This window comes from Rhineura floridana, chromosome 16 (assembly GCF_030035675.1).
Source record: "Rhineura floridana isolate rRhiFlo1 chromosome 16, rRhiFlo1.hap2, whole genome shotgun sequence".
Taxonomy (NCBI): domain Eukaryota; kingdom Metazoa; phylum Chordata; class Lepidosauria; order Squamata; family Rhineuridae; genus Rhineura; species Rhineura floridana.
Genome location: NC_084495.1, coordinates 7,286,934 through 7,311,511, shown reverse-complemented (window position 1 = coordinate 7,311,511; position 24,578 = coordinate 7,286,934). Strand labels below are relative to the sequence as shown.

General features: G+C 45.1%; 1 long non-coding RNA gene across 1 annotated transcript; it reads left to right on the top strand.

Annotated features, from left to right (window-relative positions):
• The first annotated feature begins 17,445 nt into the window (after positions 1-17,445).
• On the top strand, positions 17,446-19,796 carry LOC133371206 (uncharacterized). Its single transcript, XR_009759275.1, has 2 exons — positions 17,446-17,523; positions 19,200-19,796. It is a non-coding gene; the product is annotated as an uncharacterized LOC133371206 (long non-coding RNA).
• The last annotated feature ends 4,782 nt before the right edge of the window (positions 19,797-24,578 follow it).

Genomic DNA, 24,578 nt, shown 5'->3' with positions numbered 1-24,578 from the left:
AGCAAGGCAAAGCTGGTCAGTTACATCTTTAAAAAAAGCCTTCCTTAAAAGGAGCTTCTTTCCTGGAGGATTCCTTAACTGAGGTATTAACTGCATGCAGTTTTGTACACATCACTTGGCTGGAGAACCGCTTTGCAAAATTTTGAGAATTTCAAAGAATGCCAGTGTTTCGGTCCTTGTGTTGTTCTGGAAAGTGCAGATTACGTAGGTTCACCTTGACTTGCAAAGTGAATAGAATTTCTCCCCCATTCCTAAGGTTGCACCAAACCTAGTCCATGGGGTGAAGGGGGCACTGCTCCACCAATCTCAATCTACCTGCCTTCTTACTTATGACCAGTCCACTGCCTATCAGGATGAATTGGCTCCAACTCTAATTTGTAATTTGTTTGGGCTCTGCTTGTCTTCGGCTGTGCCCACTGTGGGTCTCCCTGCTTTTTGCCCTACCCCTCCCAAAGAGCCGCCACTCACCAAAGGGAGCAGAACAACTCCGGGGGGAGGGTCAAAGAGAGAAACAAGACACTTATATGCAGCATAGCTAGAGAGAGAAAGACACAAACGTTTCAGCTGAGGGGCTTGGAGGACTACTTCCCTCTCTGCACCAGGTGCCACTGAACCACCCACGGGCAAACCACCATTCGGCCTCGCTGGCATAGCAGCCCAACCCTGTGGGGCAACACTTCTGCTGAGTGCGAAGCAAAGCAAATTTGTGATGTGTGGCAAATGAGCATAAGAAAAACTCTTGGCTCCACTAACAACGAAGAGTTTTCCACGTCAGATTGAATTATTCAGAGAAGCCATCTACTGCAGGAGCCAGCCTCTTGTATAAAATAACTGCAGCCTGAATGTCAAACAAGCATACGCTTGGCACAACCCTATCTTAGATATTATGATAGCCCCAACTCTCCCAAAATCCAGTGGCCACTTCCCCAAGTTTCATCCTGAGGCTCACTGAACATTGCATCTTCAGCCCCAGTTCTCACCACAGCAACAGCTGCAGTCCATGCCTTGCTCAGGATGCCTAGCTGCACCTTCCTTCCTCCTTCTCGGAGTAGCAATGCCTTACTCATCCCTGTCTTGTCCTTTACAATCAGCCTGTGCTGCCTTCACAGCAAAATGTACAGGGTTGCAAATAGAGAGGTTCCCAAATTCCGTAATTGCCTGGTTCAGCATAACAAATTTCTTCGCTGTGGAATGCTTGAGCATCATTCTCTGAGTTCTTACACCAAGTGCTGGAACTGGCACGAGTCAGTAAGGACACTCTGGGAATGCAGATTTCCTACATGTCTGCGTAAAGATGACATGCAGTCTGGAAATTACAAGTCCCAGAGCTCCCTGTGCTTGGGAAACTGTCATAAATATGTTCAGCACAAGGAGTGCAAGAAAAGTACAAGAATATGTAGTTTCCAGGGCACCTTACAGAGTACTTAGGTGCCCTGGGAAACTAAATTTCCCAGGGTCCCTGGGATGCTGCCTTTTCAGTGTTCCAGATGCCAAGGAATGGACACCTCACAGAGAGGCCTCCTGGTTGCCTCTAATGCTAGGTGATTTGGGGGTAAAGAAAAGGGGATGGAACTGCAGAGCTGATGGGGTGGAAGCGGAAAATTCCACTCTCAGCGGTCACTGGTATTTGTATGTAAATAAGGTGGAAGGGGACAGATGTTGCGACAGGATGGGGCGGACAAAAGATGAGTATGTGCGTTCATACTTCCTCTTAATGGAGAATTACCTGATGAATCATGGAGCCAGGTGGGAGCGGGAAACAGGTAAAGCCCCTTATTGGGTACCTTGGGACACATGACTGTGCACTGTAAACACCTATAAAAGACCCTCAATTTGGGGAAGAAGGCAGTCTCCCGCCATAGCACATGCTGGCCGGGGCTCCTTGCAATTTTAAGCATAATAAACAGCTGTAAGCTTCAACCTGCTTCAGTGTTGTTTCCTGGAAAAGGACTCCATTAAGGAAAAAATTCCACAACATAGGGTGCTGTGAGCAGGATTCCAGGCTCTCCGCTGGGAAGCAGCTCTCGCTTCAGCAGCCAGACAGCGCGCTACACCAGTAGAGACCATTTGGTCCCCTGGTCGTCTCAAGCGCGAGCCTCTTCCTGGTGGCAGTAAGTAAAAAACGACTGGGCAGCACCTGAAGCTTTAATTCGGCCTCTCATCTAAATTTCTGTACCTGACTGAATTCAATTTCCTGTAATTGGATGAAATTGAATTCCTGACTGAAGCTGGTTCCCTGCAAATTCTCTGATTGAAGCCAGCTTTCTGTATCTGACTGAAATCGATTTCCTGACTGAATCCGATTTTCTGTAATTGGCCAAAATCGGATTCCTGACTGAAGCCGGCTCCCCGCAAATTCTCTGACTGGAACCGGCTTCCTGCTGCTGGCCTAGGCGTGGGTTATTCCCTTACGGAAAAGGTCTGGGGGACTGTCTGTTGCTTTCCTATTCCGGGGACGCCCTGTTTCTACCTCTTTTTTTCCCCTCTCCTTCCGTTGCCCACCAGACCACCCACCTGAAAATGGGTTCAGGACAGTCCTGTCCCGATTCTGGAACATCCTTGGGTTATATGTGTAAGAATTATGGATCCAGGTTAGGTCCAAAGATCGGACAAAAGTTAGTTATGCTAACGCACCGCTGGAATGGATATACCTATTTTTTAAAAAATATTGAACTGTAGTTTCCTGATACCGGTACCTTTGGTTTGGACAAATTAAAGTAATCTCAGGGGTTTTCTAGAGACTCCACACACCCCTACCAGATAAACTACTGGTCCTTTTGAGAAGAAAGAGGGGGAGAAGCAATCTAAAATCCCAATTGGCAAGCTGGGAAGACTCTGGCTCTAAAATTAACAGCCAAAAATAAAGGATTGAAAGCTTTTGAGAGCTCCAATGACAGTTCCTGCGTGAGACAATCCTCCCCGTTTGTGCACCAACCCTTGCAGCCTTTGTATCCTGTTCTGTCCAGGGGGCCGCCACCCTATCGCCTGCTGTCCCACCTGATGACCCCTTCAAGTCTCAAATAATGAACCCTGGAACTCCCAATAGATCAGTTTTCCTCACTGCCCCGCCTGACTCGCCTTCTCCTGCCCCTGATGCCACTTTCCCCTTTGCTGTTCCCTTATAAGTCACCAGAAATGTGTGTGAGAGAGTACGTTGTATGATTTGCCCATTTTCTAGATTAGGACAACTGAGACCACCTTGTTGTTTAAGACTAATGTTATGCCCTCTAGTGACTACGTAAAGTCATTACAGATAAGATTTTACACTGTAAACTTAGGACCTTATTATTGTTGATATTAATATTATTAAGTTTGAAAGCTTGCTTTGTTTTCTTTGGATCCATCAAGGCATAGTTTTCCATTAATGAATATTCCCCCCAAACCATTTTTGACTAAAATGAGGACCAACATGTAGAGCTTCCAGCCACAGCAAATGTCTACCTTATATTAGAATTCACATTGGGAATTAATGTTACTTTGTTTCCAAAGTACCCCCGGATGCTGTCCAGGACCAGGACTTTCAATTGTAAGCCCTGAACTAAACCAGGGAAGTGCTTTCCTCACTGTCATACTTTGTGCATGTAAACCACACTGTTATTCATGAAGTTTTTCCCTTTAAAATGCTGTTCATAATTCTAACACGTTAGTGCATTTGTTCCTTGTCAGACACTTAAAGCAACTGCTCTGCATACAGGATGCGCACCACTGGAACTCCCTGCCGATTTGGAACAAAACCTAATTTATTTGTGCCACTAACATTTCTTTGTTTTACATTACTAGGAAAAGGTATTCATAAAAGAAATACTATGGCTGTTGAACTTTCGCCTTGGAATGACAAAGGAGGGACAGCTTGTGGGTAACTTGCATCTGGGCCGCCTAGAGGCAAGATGGCCTTAAAGAGTGCCTCTTTGAGGACACAGCCCTCTGTATCCTCCTAGCCTGAGGGAGAATGTGTGGGTTTTCTCCTGTTTCTTGCTTCTTGGTAGTTTAATCAGAGATGGGTTAAGTCGGAGTCTAGGAAGCAATCTACCATACTGGAATTAGTGTTTTTTTTCTCCTTAAAAGGAGGTGTCTTTTCATAGAGAAATGAAGAGAGGACCAGTCTCCTTCCTTTCTTAGCCTATAGAATATATTTGTGTGTGTGTGATTCATTTTTTGCAACAAAGGATAGTGGAATTCTGGCGTCTCAGCATCAAATTGCCCAACTACTGGGAAGTTGGAGTGGATTCAGATCCCTGGTGGCAGCTATAAATTAGGGGGTTTTGGGGACATTTGTAAGATGTAGAACTCTACATATGGCCAGCAAGGATTGAGTTCTCCGATTCCTAAATTGCCATCCAAGCCAAAGAATGTTCCTGTTCACTTGGTACCATGATCTCTTGTTCTCCTGATTCAACTCCCTGTTTGATTACATGTTTCACAGCTTTAAAAGATGAAGCTCGCCCATGGGGGTTGTTTTTGTTCTTGTTGCATTCCCAACGTTGATCTACAGGCCAAGCCAGCTTTCACCTAACAGAAACATTCAATTTGCTGAGGATGAACTTTGTGCTAAAAGACAACTTAATTCCAAGCTTGAAAGGACTGCTCTTGTCATAATTAATGTATGATATTGTAGACATTGAAGAAATCAGATTTGTATACGTTGTGTTGGGTTTGGCATAATGTCAGTGGTCTGACTATTCAACTTTTACTTTCCTATTAATTGTTTATGCTATGATGAAGGATATCCTACTGTTTATCTCTGCTGCTTTCTCTAAAATATCAAGGAATGGTTTTGCTTTGCTCTGTGTGAGGAAAGAATGTGTGTGTGTGTGAGGCAACTGGTAGCCCAGTCAATGTGGGTCAAGCCAATGGATGTATGATGATGTGTGTAATAATGAGCAATGGTATTTGTACATCTTCTTCCATTTTTCTTTAATGGATACATTTGTAATATTTTAATTAGGAAGTGACTTTTCTTTCCAAGCACCCTGACCGTGTTTGGCACTCTGCTGACGGACGTCTTGTATTCTCTCTTGCACAGGCGACCCACGCTGTGGGTCACCTGTCCAAAGGAGGGATCCAGCAGCAGATTGAAAAACTGGATTGGAAAAATATTGAAAAACAATTGGGTTGCAGCTGCTTGTGTGCTTCAACCAGGAGATTCCGCCCCCACAGCCACTCGGGTTGCTGAACGAAAGACTTAGATCCACGCATCCCTCGGCCGCTGAGTGAGTGAGACAGCTACAAGGAGCTACCCTGGGAAAGAGCCCCCCCCCCCATTGACCGGCTCCGACTGAGGAGGAACAGAGAAACGGACCAGTGGGAGAAGGTAGACAACAAAAGTGAAGAGAGAAGGGAGGGGAAGCAAAATAAATCCCAAAAGGTGATTGTGGGATATAACCCCCACAGGTGGGGTGACTGGGTCTGATATAAGTGACAGATACTGTTTTTACGTTATGGACTCGATGGGAACCTACAAGAACTGGGTAAGAATAGTAATTGCCTCAGCCTTACGCACAACCCTTGCTGCCACTGAGTGGAGTCAAAACACCCATTTGCAACCGCTAGTAGAAACCGCTACTGCACTGAACCAAGCCGCTTGCTGGGTGTGCGTCCACACTCCCACACACCATAAGGGAGGTGCACCCTTCACAGGGGTGCCTCTAAATGCCATTGGTCTAGCAGGAGGCGTAGGTCTCACTGCTGAGAGACCTTAACACACCCAAGTGCATCTCCCTTTCTGAAACTTCAAGGGCCTCCTGTGCCTCAACCTCACGGGAAATGGTACCCTAGTGGGAGACAGTACGCGCCAGCAATCTCTGCGACTAATGGCAGAGAGCTGGATCCTTTTTTGGAAGAGTGACATGGTTATACCAGGTGTGGTGTGGAAGCTGGGCACAGAAATGGCAGAAAGTGCATAACAGCCCCTGCAAAGGAAATGCATCAAGCAGTCTAGCCATGATCCAGTGTGAGGAACCCCAAAACCCTGAGAGACTGCAGCGCATGGTGGTGAACCTGTGGGCATAAGGCCTAAAAGGCCTAAGAGGGCCTTCTCTGTTGTGGCCCCCACCCTCTGGAACTCCCTCCCTTTCGATCTCAGACATGCTCCCTCCTTGTCCAGCTATCGCCGAGCCTTGAAGACCTGGCTGTTCAGGCAGGCCTACAAGGTTGGGACAGATTAATTTTACGTTATAACAGAATTAATGGATGGTTTTTGTAGTTTAAAATTGATTATGTTGATGTATATTGGTTGTTTTTATTCTTGTTGTTCATCGCCTAGAGTGTCCCTAACCCGGACAGATAGGCGGCTGAAAAATAAAATTTATTATTATTATTATTATTAAAGCACCTACCCCCAGGGGCACAGGGCTACTTGGGCCTGGTATTCACAGGCATCAGAATTCTGAATACTCTTCCTAAAGAGAGAGTGCAGAATTACTGAGCTATTGATTCCCAGTCAGTAGAAGATACAGTAGTCGCCACTGGGGAAACTTGGCTGTGGGTGCTTTTTTCCCCTCTTATGGAGCAGGGGCAAACCACCTACAAATATTACGCCTCAATGCCATGCTCGAAAGTTCCTGAATGAAACTGCTTCTGCCTTATCCCTTGTAAATATCGAACTATAACAAACCAGGCAGGCTGCCCTCCAAAATCACTTGGTTCAAGATTATTTACCCAGTTCCCAAGGAAGTTGTGTGCGGACTAGTTGGGCAACAGTGTTGCACTCACATTGCTGCTGGCAAAATCCACATCACGGGTGCCATACACAATATGTACAAACTGGCCCAACAAGCAAACCAGGTTCAAAACGAAGGAGCCAACTGGGATGTTTGAAGCTGGTGGCCTGATGTGGGAACCTGGCTAAAGAATCTGCTGAAGGGAATGGTAGTCTTGGGAATAATCATTGCACGTATAGGACTGTTATTTTGCTGTGTTGTATCCCCATTGTATGTGGTACATGTGCAGATCTTGTGAAGCCCAGAGCTCAAAACATGACCAGAGCTGAGATAAGACAGATGTATGTAGAAATGGAATTGGCTAGAAAGGACACGGAAAGTGCAATTATGGAAATGATGAATGTGGACGTCTTTGATACATCCAAAGGAGGGACTGAAGTGGAAAATTCCACTCTCAGGGGTCACTGGTATTTGTATGTAAATAAGGTGGAAGGGGATGGATGTTGTGACAGGATGGGGTGGACAAAAGATGAGTATGTGCGTTCATACTTCCTCTTAATGGAGAATTACCTGATGAATCACGGAGCCAGGTGGGAGCAGGAAACAGGTAAAGCCCCTTATTGGGTACCTTGGGACACATGACTGTACACTGTAAAAACCTATAAAAGACCCTCAGTTTGGGGAAGAAGGCAGTCTCCCGCCATAGCACATGCTGGCCGGGGCTCCTTGCAAATTGTAAGTATAATAAACAGCTGTAAGCTTCAATCTGCCTCAGTGTTGTTTCCTGGAAAAGGACTCCATTAAGGAAAAAATTCCACAACAGGGTGGTGTTGAGGGACAGACAAGTCAGTGTGAAAAGTACACTGTGTGGGTTAAGGGCTCAAGCCCTGTTGAGTATCAATGGTGTTAGGAGAAGTTCAACTAGGATTTCATGCTGTGCTGGCTGTAGCTGATGGGAGGTGTCGTTCGAGAACATCTAGAGGGCACCAGGTAGGTGAAGGCAACTTGAGAGTTTCCTCCTGGAAATGGCAGGGCTGTGCATATCACAGACCTCAGCACTTGGCCTATGCAAGTTAGAGGAATGTCTACTGACATTCTTGTGTTTGCCTTTTCGTAAAAACAATTTCCTAGTTAGAAACTTAGAAACTTACCTTCAGATTAGGTTGGAGGACAAAATATCCCACCTAGGAGATACTGGGGAGAGGGGTGTCACTCCCAATCATTTAATCTGAAAAAGCCACTTTTTAAAAGTGAGAAGGGGGTCAAGCCCTCTTCAGCCAACACATGTGCCAGGCTTGCACCTCTGGTCTATCCAAATGCCTCCAGAAGCACCTCTGCTGTCACCCATTGTCCACTGCTTCCCTAGGCCCAAGGACCCCCTTGCAGCTTGCAACCACCTAAGCCAGGGGGTGGAGAACCAGTGGCCTTGTAGGTGCTTTTGGACTCCAAATCCCATCATCTTGACCATTGGTGATGCTGGCTTGGGATGTTGGGAGTTGAAGTCCAACAATATTTGGGGGGGGTGGCATAGGTTCCCAACTCCTGATCCTTATGGAAGAAGTTGATGTTGTGACTTGTAGTGGCAGCCACTGGACAGCCAGCTCAGGGCATCTTGAGCCCAGAAGGTGGCTCGTGAACTTGCGCAGACTGTGTTCAAGTGCTGCCTGCAGGCCACCTTTGAGGGTGTAGGACTGGCTGTGTGTGGGACTTCAAGAGCGGCAACAGCTTGGAGGAATATCTTGTCATGCTTGATGCACAAGCGGGGTGAACATTTGGGTTATGGAGAATGTCAAGGCCCAACACCAGTAATGGCTGGTGGCTCTACGTCAGTGGGGCAATAGAATCCCTGGTGGATTTTAGTCTGAACTTTCAAGGAGCTGCACCAGGTGCTGAAGCACCTCCACCTCCCCACTGTCATGGAGTCATCAGCTGCCACTGCCCAGCACTGCTCCTTGCGGCACAGAAACATGATAAAGGTGTATAAAATTATGCGTGGTGTAGAGAAAGTGGACAGAGAGACGTGTTTGTTGCCCAGAAGTACCAGAACCTGGCGGCATCCAACAAAGGTGAAGATAGTTGGAAGAGTCAGGACCACCAACCAAAGGAAGTACATATTCCATGTTAAACTGTGGGATTCGCTCTCATGAGATGTAGCAATGGCATCAACTTGGACAGCTTTAAAAGAGCATGAGAGAAATTCATGGAGGACAGGACAATCATTGGCTACTCGCCACAATGGAGATGCGCTACATCTGCTGTCAGAGGCCATATGCTTCATAATACCAGTTGCTGGGAATCACAAGTGAGGAACCTGCTGTTAAGCCCCGCTTATGGGCTTCCCTTTGGGGGACCTGGCTAACCACTGCAAGGACAGGATGCTGGCCTAGATGGGCTTTTGGCCTGATCCATCAGGGAAGTTACATGGAAGTCCAGATTTAGTTCCCTCAGATGCCACTTTCAAGACTGGCAAGTGAAGAAGGGAGGCACCATTCAAAGCCTCCGTTGCTCCCCTTTGTTCTGCCAAATAACCTTGCACTGAAAGTTATACCTCATCCTCCGTTGGCTCTCTAAACCTGCCGTGGAGGAAGTGTCCCCGCCCCCCTCTGTTCTTGTTGGGCTTTTGATTAGTACACTCCAGCAGAACAGCTCTTTATCAGGACTCCATCTTAACCACAAGGCAAGTTCAGACCCCAGCTTTATGTCAGCGCTGTACGACTGCTACTCTCTCATCAGCGAAGGTGTAAATGCAACACTTCAAAGGACCCACAGGTGGAAAGCTACAACTTTGTATTTTTCCAAAACATGTTTGGCTAGAGCAGTCTTAAGCCCATCTTGGGCAACCATGGAGGGCTGCTGTAATCAGCGTCCCTCAAGAGACCAGACAAACAGCAGTTATACCAGGAAGGTGAACTTCCTAAATAATATCACTGGATTAAGCTACGTTTTGAACTCGATCTGGCTTTCAGCTAAGATCCTGGAGAATGTGAATTAACCTGTGTCACCTGGAACTGGGAGAGAAGGAGAGAGTCAACTGCCTATAGGAAGGTTGGAATCCATTTCCATAACGTTTGGAAAAAACTAGGTTAACAGGAGTACTTCAGGCATAAAGAGATCCTGCCTCCACACAGGACTAGGAAGACAGAGGATCGCTTCCCATGCTTGGAAGAGACATAGCTCAGTGGTAGAGCACACGCTTTGCCTCAAAAGGCTCCAGGTTGAGTCCCCAGAACCTCCATGTAGTGCTGAGAAAAACTCCAGTCTTAAAACCTGGAGAGCCAATGCCAGTCCATGGGGCATCCTAGGAGGCACAGCTGCAGCATTGGGGGCTTTTTAGTTTAGAGAAAAGGTAAGAGGAAAGCGGACAGAGAAAAGCTTTCCTCCCTCTCCCGTAACACTAGAACTGGTGGACATCCAAAGAAGCTGAATGTTGGAAGATTCAGGAGAAACAAAAGGAAGTCCTTCACGCAGTGAATAGTTCAACTATGGAATTCACTCCTGCAGAAGGCCGTGACGGTCACCAACCCAGATGGATTTAAAAGATTAGACAAATTCATGCAGGATAAAGTTATCAATGGCTACCAGCCATGATGGCTATGCTCTGCCAGAGACAGCATGTCCCTGAATACCACTTGCTGCAAGTCCTGCTTGTGGGCTACCCATGGGCATCTGGTTGGCTACTGTGAGAAAATGATGCTGGACTAGACAGGCCACTGGCCTGATCCAGCCAGATCTTATGTTCTTGCAGACTATTACAAGCCAGATGGGCAAATGATGTGCAAGTCCGCTTCCTAAGTTCCAGAATGCTTCAGTTACCTAAGCTTTCCTTCCTTCTATTGACAGAAGAAGCAACTCTCTGCCAGACATACACTTATTACTCATTAAAGTGCTCAAGGATTTTGGAACGGATCTAGCATGCTTCTTTTGATAAGGATCCAAACCAAAACCCCACTGTTTTATTCCCAGCTACTCTGCTATCATCACATCTTTGTTCAGACCGCAGAAGCATTTCCCATCACAGCCCCATCTTTGCTTGTCAGCTGGGGGGAATGAACAGGCGCTCCTCAATGTTCCCTCGGGGTAGCGGTCAAGCTGGCAACCTGGAGATGTTGAACTCCAACTCCCATCAGTCTCAGCCGGGATGATAGGAGTTCTAACAACCTCTGAAGCTGTGCTGGCTGGTGCCCACTGGGACTGGGAGGGTGGGAAAGAGGGAGACCCCTGATAGGTAGGTGAAGCCAGAGCTAATGAGAGGCCTCATTCCAGCTTTGTCCCCATCCTCCTCCTTGCCGCGTTCTCTGGCACCTGAGACTATGGAGGAAGAAGCTGGCATGCGTGTTACTCCCTGAACTGGTTGTCAGAAGACAGGCTGGGTTTGGTGGGCCAATGTCCTGTTTGCCCTCATGGACTGGGCTCCACTTATCTGGAGGAAACATGGGCCCTACCCCTGCTGTATCCTATTGGCTGCTCCGCAGCTGTGAGCTGTGCCATGCTGAGAGAATCTAAACAAGGATGACCCGACCAAAAAGAGGGAAACTTCTCTATCCACTTTCTCAACACCATCCTAATCCCATACACTTCTATCATGACCCTTCTTACTTGCCTTTTCTCTAATCTAAACACACCCTCAGATGTGTGTACCTTCAGGGTATCGCCAACATGTTACCCCACTGCTGAAAGAATTGCACTGGCTGCCCATTTGCTACCGGGCCAAGTTCAAGGTTCTAGTTCTGGTGTACAAAGCCCTATACAGCCAGGGACCAGGATACCTGAAAGACCGTCTTACCCCTTCCATACCCAGTCGATCACTGCGCTCTGCAGGTGAGGGCCTCCTGCAGATACCATCTTATCAGGAGGTCCGTTTTGCACAACATAGGAAATGGACCTTTAGTATGGCGGCACCTGCCCTGTGGAATTCCCTCCCCTTGAATATTAGGCAGGCGCCATCTCTGCTATCTTTTCGGCGCCTTTTGAAGACTTTCCTCTTTCAACAAGCCTTTCAAGTTGAAACTTCTCTCAGTCTGCATCGGTACTGAAATTGTTTTTTAATATGTTCTTAAACTTTCTTTTTTAAAATGTTTTTAATCTTAGATGTTTTCATAGCTTTTTTTAAGTAATGTTTTTGAAGATGTTTTGTTTTAGTGTGTTTTAAAGTTTGTTTTTATGATGTTTTAATGCTATTGGTGCTTTTGTTTGCCGTTCTGGGCTCCTGCTGGGAGGAAGGGTGGGATATAAATTAAATAACAACAACAACAATAATGTTGTAAGCTTTCCTCATAAGGGAGTTGCTCCATGCCCTCAATCATTTTGGTTGCTCTTTTCTGAACCTTTTCCATCTTAACAATATCCTTGTTGAAGCGTGGTAACCAGAACTGTATTCCAAGTATGGTTGCACCATAAGCACATTGTGATACTGGCAATTTTATTTTCAAACCCTTTCCTAATGATCTCTACAGGGAACTTTTTTTCCCCCTCACAGCTGACACACACTGGGATCAACATTTTCATCAAGCTCGTCACTGCCAGTTCAGACCTCATTAGTACTTATGTGAAGTTAGAATTGGTTTGTCCCAGTGTAAAATCAGTTTACCACATGCCATTTTAATGCCCATTCGCCCAGTCTGCACCTTGCAACTCCTTTTTGGTTTCACCACCTTGATTCCCCAGGACATGGTAGAAGAGGCCTTCCCCAACTAGGTGCCCTTCAAGTGTGTTGGACGACATGATTGTGCTTTCTGCGGCTGATGGGAGTTGTAGTCCAAACCATCTGGAGGGCAACGGGGTGAGGAAGGCTGCAAAGTTTCACCACTCTTCCACAAATAGCACCAATCCTGAGCACCAAATACTTCTAGAACATTTCAGTATGGATTATTTTCAGTACACCTTCTCAAGGCCCAGTGCAGACGTAACGTTGCCTGATCTCTTTAGATATTGGGCTCTGACTCAGAGCACTCCTGAACCAACACATCTTCACCATCGCATTTTTGCATGAATTTGCATGAATGATGTCTGCCAGGACGCACTCCCTTCCCTTCACAAACCTTTCATGCCATAGATACAAAGTGTGGCGTGAAGCAAGCCATTGTAAGCAATCACACACACACACACAAACAAAACAAGGTCAGCTCCAGAAGGGACAGGTGGAAGAAAATGTATGTGCAAGGGAGAAAGTGGTCCACAAAGCTCAAGAAAGCTCCCAGCCTCCTAACCATAATCAGAGGAGACGGAGCCATAATACACCTGGACTAGGGCTCCACTACTTCCTCTCAGAAATACTAACTTGTCTCAACAGGATGTTGCTTTGTCTCACACAAACATGCCCAATAGAAGTGGAAACACCCTCCAGATGGCAGAATGGAAAGTGCTTGTAAACAAGGCGTACGGGCATGGCTGAGGTTTCAAGGCTGTGTCTCCATTCCCATGTTGCATTTTACATGCTCTGCCCGACAGATTATGAACAGAACATCACTTGTAATGTGGGTTTGGAGGAACCTGGGTTCGGGGCCAGGAAAGATCACCCTGGGCAGCTCCTATTTCTTCATCTGGTCTTAACTCTCAAGGCAGTTGGTATTAATCATGGTTGTAGCCTGGCCTTCCTCAAACAGGAGCTCAGCCTGGTGTATCTAGGACAGTCGGGGAGTGATGAACCAGAGGCCCTCTAGCTGTTGTTTGGCTCCATCTCTCACGAGCCCCAGCCAGCATGGCAAACAGTCAGAGTTGGAATCCAACATCATCAGGGTTCCCCATCTCTGACCAAGCCATCTCCTTTTCCCACTCACAACAACCTTCTGAGAAGAAAACTGTTGCAAAGTCACCCAGTGGAATTCATGGATGAAGCACTGTGGTCTCTCCACAGCCACCCCGGCACGTGAAGACAGGAAGAGGAGAACATCAGGAAAAACTTCCTTATTGCTAGAGCGGTATGATAATGGAGCCAATGACCTGCAGTGTTTCCCAAACTTTTTTTATTTTTTTGTTGCTGGACTACAGTTCCCATAATTCCTGACCATTGGCCATGCTGACTGGAGCTGATGGGAGTTGTAGTCCAGCAACAACAAAAATAAAAAAAGTTTGGGAAACACTGACCTAGGGAGATGGTGGGCTCTGCAATACTGGAGGCATTGAAGAGGCACCTGGACAGCCACCTGTTGGGTATGCTTTGTTGGATTCCTGCACTGAGCAGAGGGTTGGACTGGATGGCCTTATAGGCCCCTTCCAACTCTACTATCCTAATAAAAGACAGAAAGCATACAATAAAATCTATAGCCAGACCAGAAAATGGAAGGTGAAAGTAGTTCTTGGGGGGGAATCCTTCAATAACCAGTTTTGGGGCTTGGTTAGCCATTGGTTAAGTACCATTTGCCCATTCAGTGATTTAGCTTTGCAAGCCTTCCTAAATTAGGGGAGTTCACAGTGAGGCAGATGCTCAGCGCCTGTGTCAGGTGCTGTGTCAGAGAGTGGGAGGGTGTTTATGGTGGTTGTTGAACATATAGCTGCTTTGCAGCAATGCTGTGCCTTTCTAGATGATTACATAAGGAGTCTGTTTCAGATCCACTGTTCCTCCTGACTACAAGGGCCAAGGGATGAGAGAGAGACAGATTTATAAGCAATAAGGGAGGGTGAGGCAGAAAACAGATCAAGCGATGGCTTTGTTGACCGAGGACCTCACAGCAGCCAACACATGTGTGGTCAAGCTGCCAAGCACAATGCATACAAGAGGATCCAAGCACTCACATCTTGTGTCAACTCAAAGCAGAAGCATTTAATGTTGGGAATGCTCATTTGCTTCCAAAGGGAAAATCACAAGCTGCCGGACACCTTGAACCACATAGTAAAATCAGTTAGCAGTGCCTTAGCTCCCAGCACTGAAGAACTCTCTGCATTTAGTAGCTCTGCAGCGTAGAGCTGATTATATACATTTTCCAAGTTTGTCACACACAAAAAGCAGATGTGAACACCCACACACCACAAAAAACAAGCTGCTTCAGCTATATGCCCCTTTTTTCTTGCTATACAAGACATCCCTCTTCTGGTCAACTGGGGTGCTACAAGACAGACAGTTACTGGATCAGTCATTCCCAAACTGCATTGATGATTATTCTTTGGTGGCAAGAAATAGAATTAAATATTGACAAGAGCCCAAAGCACCCAGCCCATGCAGAAAGCTGCCTGCTGCATCCCTGCATGATTTACTGCTCTGTTCTTACCTCTCAATCAGCCTTTCCTGGGGACCACTTGAAAATTACCGAAGGTCTTGGCTGAAATGGCTTTTCTGCCTGCTGTAGCAATCTCCCTATATGAGCCTGCCTGTGCCCTGAGATCTTCAGGAGAGGCTCTTCTCTCAGTCCCAACACCCTCGCAAGTGCGATTGGTGGGGACGCGAGATAGGGCCTTCTCGGTGGCTGCTCCTAGGTTCTGGAACTCCCTTCCTAGGGAGGCACGAATGGCCCCCTCCTTGCCATCCTTCCATCGGCAAGTAAAGACTTTTTTATTCCAACAGGCTTTTGGGATAGAAGGTGTTTAGAATTGGGCTTTACAAGGCTTGTTTTATTGTTTTATATTATTATCTGTATTATTTTAAATTGTTTTTAGATTTTTAAGTGCCTTTTACGGTTTTAAGGTTGTGCATAGTTTAATTGTATTTTAATTGTATGTTTTTCTATGTTTTTATCTACATGTAGTTCTATTTGTAAGCCGCCCTGAGTTCCAGTTTGGAAAAAGAGCGGGGTAAAAATAAAGTTTCAATCAATGGTAATGTGCTGCACTAGATGGTGTATAATTTTAATGATATTTTTATAACAATTTCCATTCCATAGAATTCACATTGTAACAATAAAATACAATATAAGAAATAAAAGAAGCAATAAAATACAATTAAAAATCTATATGAATATTTAATGCGCACATGCACTGCGTCTCTGCACTGGGTGCAATTCCCCATGCAGAAATGCAGCAGAATCATCTGCCCTGAGAGGAGGATGCCCATTACATTTCTGCAGGAGTCTGTGCTCAATGCAAGATACCCAGAACAGTGACTCATGCAGATGAATTGCATAGAAGGAATTTTTTTTCTTACACGCTTACCTTTCCTAATAAGCCTTAACACGGAATTTGCTTTTCATCACCTGAGCTTGTGAATTATTTGACCTATCCACCACACCAAGGAATTAGATCTTTGCACATTTCTATTCGAAACTGCATGGATCCCCACCTCTCGTACTAATTTGCAGATCACAACTAAGGCTCAATCCTAGCCCTATTCATCTGGAAATGAGCCCCACTGAATTCAACAGGACTTACTTCTGAGTAGAAATGGTTAGGAAAGCACCAGGCCTCTGCAAATGTGATGCAGTTCACAGCAGTTTGAATATCTATCTATCTATCTATCTCTCTATCTCTCTATCTCTCTATCTCTCTATCTCTCTATCTCTCTAAATACACATTTCAAGAGTAAAATGTGCATTTAAATATGAAGTTGTGTTATTTAAATACATATATGAGAGGATTTAATTTCACAGATAAATGCAAACACAGACTGGAAAGGAATTCTGGGCACAAACAGGCAAAAGCTGCAGGCCAGAAAGAGAGAGATTTGGACAGCCAGAGTTGAAGGGCAAGGGGGAAAAAAGGCTTTAACCTTTTTAAAAGGGGGGAGGGTCAGGATAAAGGGTTTCTCTCCCATTGTTTTACACCTGAGGGTTGAAAATAAAAAATTGGGGAGAAAAATGTTTTTTCTCTCAGAATTATTATTATTATTATTAGAATTTCAATTATCACTCTCGTTACACAATTTAAAAAGTCTTAAAGCAACTTGACAGAATAAAACACGTAAGAGCAATCTGAAACCAGAAAAATATTTAAACAATGACAATACAATTGTCGCTAGAGAAAGACCGAGTGGAACACTTTCTAAAATCCAGGTGGGACCTGAAACAAAGTGTTGCAGGGAGAGCTCTTTTTAGGGACGTAGCTAGGCAGCCATGACCTCTTCGCGGATACTCCATTCTGTTCCCCCTACCCACCCTGTTTTTCCTCCCTCAGTACTCTGTGGCCGCTGAGCATCCTCAGGCCTCATTGGGCAGTGGTTCTCCCTCCCTCCAAGCTTGCCAACACCTCCCTCTTGTATGTAGATGGTGCTGTTTTGGCTACAGAAGGATTTACACTCAGATAATGAGTCCGCTGTGAGTATATAGCAGCAGTGGGAACCCTTTTCGGCCCAAGGGCAACCTTTTAGGAGCCCCATACTAGTGGCAGCAAAGACAAAAGTGAACCAGGCAACCAGTGTGACTCTTACATTTGCACAGTAGCCTACTTTCCAGGCACAAAAAGTCAAATCTCTTCATACAGGCAAGCAAGAGGCATCAACACAATTCAAGGAGCCATGCACCCAAGCAAAAACACTCAAAGAGTACTAAGCTGGTTTGACAAGGTGTGTGGCCTGCGAAAGTCCAGAGGACCAGATTTGGCCCCCAGGCCCGAGGTTTCCCTATTCCTAATGTATCGAAAGCGTGCAGGATCGTGATATAACCAACTCACAAAGCTGCAAATCTCTTAAGATTTAGCAGTCAAAAGTGAACAGTGACAACTGTGCTGTGCACTTGACCAGATTACTAAAAGTAGGGATACTCCTAGGACTTGATGGCAGAAAAATAATTTCAAGTGCTGTCAAAACCCAAACATCTTCAGGTATTTGGTTCAAGAGCAGAACATAGGAATCTGCTGGGAATACTCCACCAGCACAGCCCCTGTGCCACACAGCCTTCTGACCCCACTTGCTTCTTCCTTGCCTCAGATTCCTCTATCTTCTGCATCACGTGACAGGAGTTTGCAAAACAAGGACACTTCAGGAACAGAGCAACATACAAAAGTAAGCAAAACTGATTGTCTCAGTTTATATGAGCCTTTTATTTTCTGAAATACACAAAGTTCAAAATCCAAAGCTAAGGATCATTCAGACACAGATTCAGAACTGAGAAATTAACTTGCATTATGCTGATATTTTCAATGACATTATTTGCTAGGATGGCACAGGATATAAAAATCAGATTATAAATGTGGGTACAGGATAACTAATCTTGACCAAAGTTACTGACACTTGCAACTAACTCATGTTCACTCAGAATCAAGTTCTGCTGAATTTACTTCCAGGTAAGCAGGCAAAAGAGTTCAGGCATACCACAGATGTTGATATACCCCTGAAGAACTTAAAAGTTAAACTGAATATCCAAATGTTTTGCTACCTTTACATTACAGAGATGTTTAGCTTTAGAATTTATTGCCCACGTTTCTGCATGTTAACACTGAAGTATACATGCTGTTCCTAAGCATAGGGAATAAAACCTTCATTTTATCTATGACAATGCTGATGGTTTTTATATTTGACTCCCCCCCCCCAATTCTCCTAGTTGAAAAAATTAAGAGATTTGGTGCCTCAGGTTGCAAGTTTGCGGGTCCACTTCCAACATTAGAGATTGTATTCAAATTAAGTTTTATTCAGAATATGGACTGCCTTCAAGTTAATCCCAATTTATGGTGACCCTATGAATAGGGATTTCATGGTAAGCGGTATTCAGAGGGGGTTTACTTCTGCATGTGAGGCTCTGCAACCTCCCTCTGAGGCTAGTCCTCCCTAGCTGGCTAGGGCCTGCTCAGCTTGCCATAGCTGCACAAGCCAGCCCCTTCCTTGTCCGCAACTGCCAGCTGGGGGGCAGCTGGGCTTCTTGGGACTATGCAGCTTGCCCACGGCTGCACATGTGGCAGGACACGTAACCCCTGAGCCACTCAGAATAAACCCACTGAAATTAATGAATTTAGGTTAGTCATGTCCATTAATTTCAATGGGTGTACTCCAAGTACAACTAGCATTGAATACCAGTCTGGGTAAATTGGTTAATTATTGTTTCAACAAAAATAAAAAGGATTTATACATTTACATTTCATAAAAACACAAAATTGCCCAAGCATTAAGATGGACATCTGAGGGCCTGATCTCTGGCCCACTGGGGGCAGCTGTCAGGTTAGCATGTACCAGACAGGGGCTTTTCTGGGGTGGCTCCCTCCATCCTTGGAACACCCTCTGTAGAGAAGTATGTACAAGTCCTACTTTGTTGGCTATTAGGAGAGTTTTAAAAAAACTTATTCCAGTTTCCATTTGGGTAATTTTATGATGCTGTGTTTTAAGTAAATGCTTTTATTTGCTGTTTAATTTTAGTAACTGACATTATTATAATTATTTGCATTTGTCATTTATTAACCTAGCTCTGCAGGTGAGGAATTTTGTCAACAATGAACACACACAAATGTAATACAATATAAAATACTGTTATACGATCATAGCGTTTTGAGATTCTAAACTGCCTTCTGAGGGCAGATACCCTAAAAATTAGGTCAAAAATATTTTAAAATTGTATGCGCTAATGAATTTGTTTACAAAGTAGTAAAATAAGGCTAGGTTTAATAAGAAAGCACTGCATCTGTTTTTCCACCAGCGGTCATGTTTTGGTTTTTTGATCACATTTCTGGATATTTTCTCTCTCTACACAGGTGGTTCAAACCCCATCACTATGTATAATTGGGAGTTTTGGGGCAACGTGCATCATCTGACATCAGGAACAGGGAAGCTCAGGGCTGGTGGGCCTCCCTCCTCACTGGCTCTGTGCCCTTGAGTGCTGCGTGTGCCCGCACTGCCTCCTGAACTGGGATACTGCCTCTCGCTAGCTTGCATGGATGGGGGGGGCATGTATAGAGAAAACGTGTTGTGTTTTTCTTTTGCCTGGCTGGAATGTATCCTATTGCAAGAGTCACATCTGTTGCTTCACCCACTTTTGCCTCTGGCCACTAGCATGCAGCCCCCCAAAGATTCCCCCTCATGGAGATGCAGCACATGGGCTGAAAAAAGCTCCCTACTTCCGCTCTACATTAACTTATACTGAAACGTATTTGCCATTTTGTTGTCCATTCATCCGGTTTGGAGAGCTGACGACGATAAAGCATCCATCTCAACACCACTGTCTCCTTTCTCTCTCTCTCTCTGTCTCTCACACAAACATAACCCTGCATGTGGAGTACTTAGCATGACTGAAAATGGTACCTGAAGATCCTGAATGTCAACTCCCTATCCTATCAACTGCATTTCCACAGGTTGTTGGGTTGCTTCCTCACCCTGTCAACCAAACCTGCAGCCTTGACCTCAGACAGAGAAATCCCACAAGCTGCCCAAACACCCGTCCCTCCCCATTCCGTAATTGAATCTTCGACCCTCAGGGTCCTCTCCAGCAGGTGCACCTGTGACGTAAGGAGGTTGTGTGACTGGCCATACCTAACAGCAAGATTACATTTCTTGTAATAGTCCCTCCCTAAAAATTCTTAGCAAACTTCTGTCTCCCTACACATCCCAGGATAGTGAGGTCCAGTTCATACAATCATGTCACTGTGTGGTGGTTGCTGAATACCAAGCCAGATGATAGATGCTTGTCCTACATATTTCACACGTCTGTGAAAGCCAGGGAAATGCGCTGCAATAGCATGGTGAAGCCAGAGGCAAAGCGGTCACATGCAAGCTGGACTGGCTGGGGGGGCAGGGCAGGAGTTAGTCCAAAACATCTGGAGGTCACCGGCTGGGGTAGGTTGTTCTACCGCATGTACGTTGCAAGCATGCAATGCATACATGCTTGCTGGTGGGAAATCTGGTCTTAAACCTTTTACAAAAAAAATTAACACATTTCACAAAAGCAGCATCTAGAACCTATTGCTTAGTATAAAGTGCGGCCAAATACACACACACCCCCGCCAAAAGCCAGTTATTGCAAGCTGCAGTTGTTACCAGACAAACCCATTTAAAGAGTGCAACAGATGTTGCCGCATCTCTCAGGCTTATCTACAGGCCTAAGAACATACCATTGCTCTTGCACACAGTCATGCACCTCCCCTTTATTCCATACCCTTCTCCCTGTTTTTTCCACTGCTCAAAAAGATGGGTTAAGTCCTCAGGGACATGACCTGGAACCTCCTCCTCTATAAGGAGTGATGTGCATGGACAATGTGATACGCATTTCTGTACATCATACTATGCTGGGGTCAAAATACAGACTGTAGGATAGGGCTACGTGGCCTGCAACAGGCTTGATGCTTAGCAGCTGCAGAGGCCACAAATGGAAAGGCAAGATTAGCGCCTCTCTTCCAGCACTCTAATGAACTTAATTCTCTGTGAATTACTGAAGCCCCTCACACTCACCACCCATCACACATGGAGTTGGCGTCAGAGAAAAAGGGAAATGTTTTAAAGATCCAGGGGCATCAGGGAACCAAACTGCACAAGCATGCACAGCTAGGTTTAAACTCCCAGCCAACTTTGGAGATCAAGTGAAGGAGCTGAAGCAAAGGATCCATTTCCACTTGTGGAGCAACAACCAACCCACCAACCCCTGGCATTGAATAAATTGAAAATTAGGTTTATGGAGGCTAGTGAGGAAGCTGTGCTACCTGGCAGGCACTCTATACTTCAACCATCAAGGCACCTTGCAAATAAAAACTTCATGGTTTTAAAAACCAGCAGTAGGACGTAAATGTCACTGGTATATAATGCAAGTGTAACAAACTCTTCCATTAGGACCTTACACCAATTCAAGACGAGGCTAGCCACAATTTTTTATATAAATTTATTGCTTCATAAGAACATAAGAAGAGCCTGCTGGATCAGGCCAGTGGCCCATCTAGTCCAGCATCCTGTTCTCACAGTGGCCAACCAGGTGCCTGGGGGAAGCCCACAAGCAGGACCTGAGTGCAAGAACACTCTACCCTCCTGAGGCTTCCGGCAACTGGTTTTCAGAAGCATGCTGCCTCTGACTAGGGTGGCAGAGCACAGCCATCACGGCTAGTAGCCATTGATAGCCCTGTCCTCCATGAATTTGTCTAATCTTCTTTTAAAGCCATCCAAGCTGGTGGCCATTACTGCATCTTGTGGGAGCAAATTCCATAGTTTAACTATGCGCCGAGTAAAGAAGTACTTCCTTTTGTCTGTCCTGAATCTTCCAACATTCAGCTTCTTTGAATGTCCACGAGTTCTAGTATTATGAGAGAGGGAGAAGAACTTTTCTCTATCCACTTTCTCAATGCCATGCATAATTTTATACACTTCTATCATGTCTCCTCTGACCCGCCTTTTCTCTAAACTAAAAAGCCCCAAATGTTGCAACCTTTCCTCGTAAGGGAGTCGCTCCATCCCCTTGATCATTCTGGTTGCCCTCTTCTGAACCTTTTCCAACTCTATCATATCCTTTTTGAGATGAGGCGACCAGAACTGTACACAGTATTCCAAATGCGGCCACACCATAGATTTATACAACGGCATTATGATATCGGCTGTTTTATTTTCAATACCTTTCCTAATTATCGCTAGCATGGAATTTGCCTTTTTCACAGCTGCCGCACACTGGGTCGACATTTTCATCGTGCTGTCCACTACAACCTCGAGGTCTCTCTCCTGGTCGGTCACCGCCAGTTCAGACCCCATGAGTGTATATGTGAAATTAAGATTTTTTGCTCCAATATGCATAATTTTACACTTGTTTATATTGAATTGCATTTGCCATTTTTCTGCCCATTCACTCAGTTTGGAGAGGTCTTTTTGGAGCTCTTCGCAATCCCTTTTTGTTTTAACAACCCTGAACAATTTAGTGTCGTCAGCAAACTTGGCCACTTCACTGCTCACTCCTAATTCTAGGTCATTAACGAACAAGTTGAAAAGTACAGGTCCCAATACCGATCCTTGAGGGACTCCACTTTCTACAGCCCTGCATTGGGAGAACTGTCCGTTGATTCCTACTCTCTGCTTTCTGCTTCTTAACCAATTCCTTATCCACAAGAGGACCTCTCCTCTTATTCCATGACTGCTAAGCTTCCTCAGAAGCCTTTGGTGAGGTACCTTGTCAAACGCTTTTTGAAAGTCTAAGTACACTATGTCCACTGGATCACCTCTATCTATATGCTTGTTGACACTCTCAAAGAATTCTAATAGGTTACTGAGACAGGACTTTCCCTTGCAGAAGCCATGCTGGCTCTGCTTCAGCAAGGCTTGTTCTTCTATGTGCTTAGTTAATCTAGCTTTAATAATACTTTCTACCAGTTTTCCAGGGACAGAAGTTAAGCTAACTGGCCTGTAATTTCCGGGATCCCCTCTGGATCCCTTTTTGGAGATTGGCGTTACATTTGCCACCTTCTGTATGGTTTGTTTTTATGTACACTGCTTAGAAATGTAAATAATTTAAGTAGTACATAAATGTCTTAAGATGATTGGGAGGCTCAGTGGGAATATTTCCACTCCCCCCCCCAGACCCACTCCCCCCATGCTGCCAAATGCTTTTGGAAGTCTCCTCAGATTCTGAAGACTGTGACACAGTGGGGAAAGGAGGCAGGGGGAGAAGAGGGTGGTGGCATTATTAGAAACACATAAACCTCAGGCAATACCCTCTTTGGCCCATTTAACAGTAAAACAGGCAGCTGTCAAAGACAACTTGACAAATGCAAGGAGGCAATGGCTACACAGAACCTCCACCCTCAGGGGCAGTGCATCACTGAATACATTGCCCGGGAACAACTGCCAAGAGAGGACTGCTGCCTTCATGCCTTGCTTGTAGGGCAACAGGAGTGCTGGGCTAGATGAGGGCTTGGTCTGATCCAGACGAGCTCTTGAGAACTGCAAAGTCACAAAAGAACTACCGAGATTATTTCATCCTGCCCCACCCCCCAAGCATGGTTTAGAACGTGCCGAGTCCCTAAAAGTAACGTCAGGTTGCAAGTTAGTCCACAGGTTGCCGGTGTAAAAACCTGTTTTACGCTAGCTGGGCTGCACAGACATTTGTGTTAATGAGGCCTGGGGGCGGGGGAAGGGTGGTGGAGTCAACTTGTGTAAAGCGTTTCTGCCTTTCTCCGTAAGGAAGCAGGCAGGCTGCTGTTTATAAACCTGATTTTACTTTTATTATATTATTAGCAGCCCCTCTCTCTAGCAAGGTGTTTTGTGCACATTCCAGTGGCTACTTTTCATTTGGGGGAGGGGGGAAGAAGAGAGCACAGAAGTTTTAAGTGAAACAAATACTTGTTGAGAGCAACTCTATTCTGCGGCTACCATTGCCATTTCACACAAAGCAAAGGGCAAAGTTTAGTCTAAGAACGGCACCTCCTGGAAGACATTGACCTTCATGCTCAGAAAGGAACTGCTGCCAGCAAAGGAGGAATCATCCTATCTTCTACTGTCCAATTTGAGTGCTGCCAAAGCAAAGGTTAAGGGCACATCTGCAATAAACATTTTAATATAGGCTTCACTGCATTTCTGAATGAAAATACAGACAAGTTTTCCTCCAATAATCACTTTTAATGTTTGAAAAAAAAAAGAATGCATCTCCCAACAAGATTAGAAGATTACCTTTATCTGCATTTTTATTTGAAAGCTGCTCTTGGCTGCTAGGCATGAATAGTCCATGGTAGAGGAACAACCTCAGACACACAAAATGTTGTATTTTGATTTATAATTTATAATATAATAATTTATAAGGCAGCAAAAGAAGAGGGAGAAGAGGCACTGTTAAATCCTTCTCTAGCTGAAAGAGATTATACTTAAGCAGCAAGAGTGTGTTGTGTCTGCTTCTAGAAACCCTACTGAAAATTGTCATCTTTTATATATCAAAGATTATGGAAGTCTCAAGTCTATAAGCAAGACTCTTAGTATGTATGCAGGATAAAAGAGGGAACTGTGTGATTTGTAAGGGAATCTCTAAATAACTGCCTTAAAGTTTTATGTATAGAGAAATTCACAGGATTCTTGATAAACCACACACTCTGCAATTAAAAAATCCCAACAACATACTAGTTTCTCTTCCACTTCAAAGCAAGAAACTATCCTTTAGAACTGGTATCACCCCTTAAACA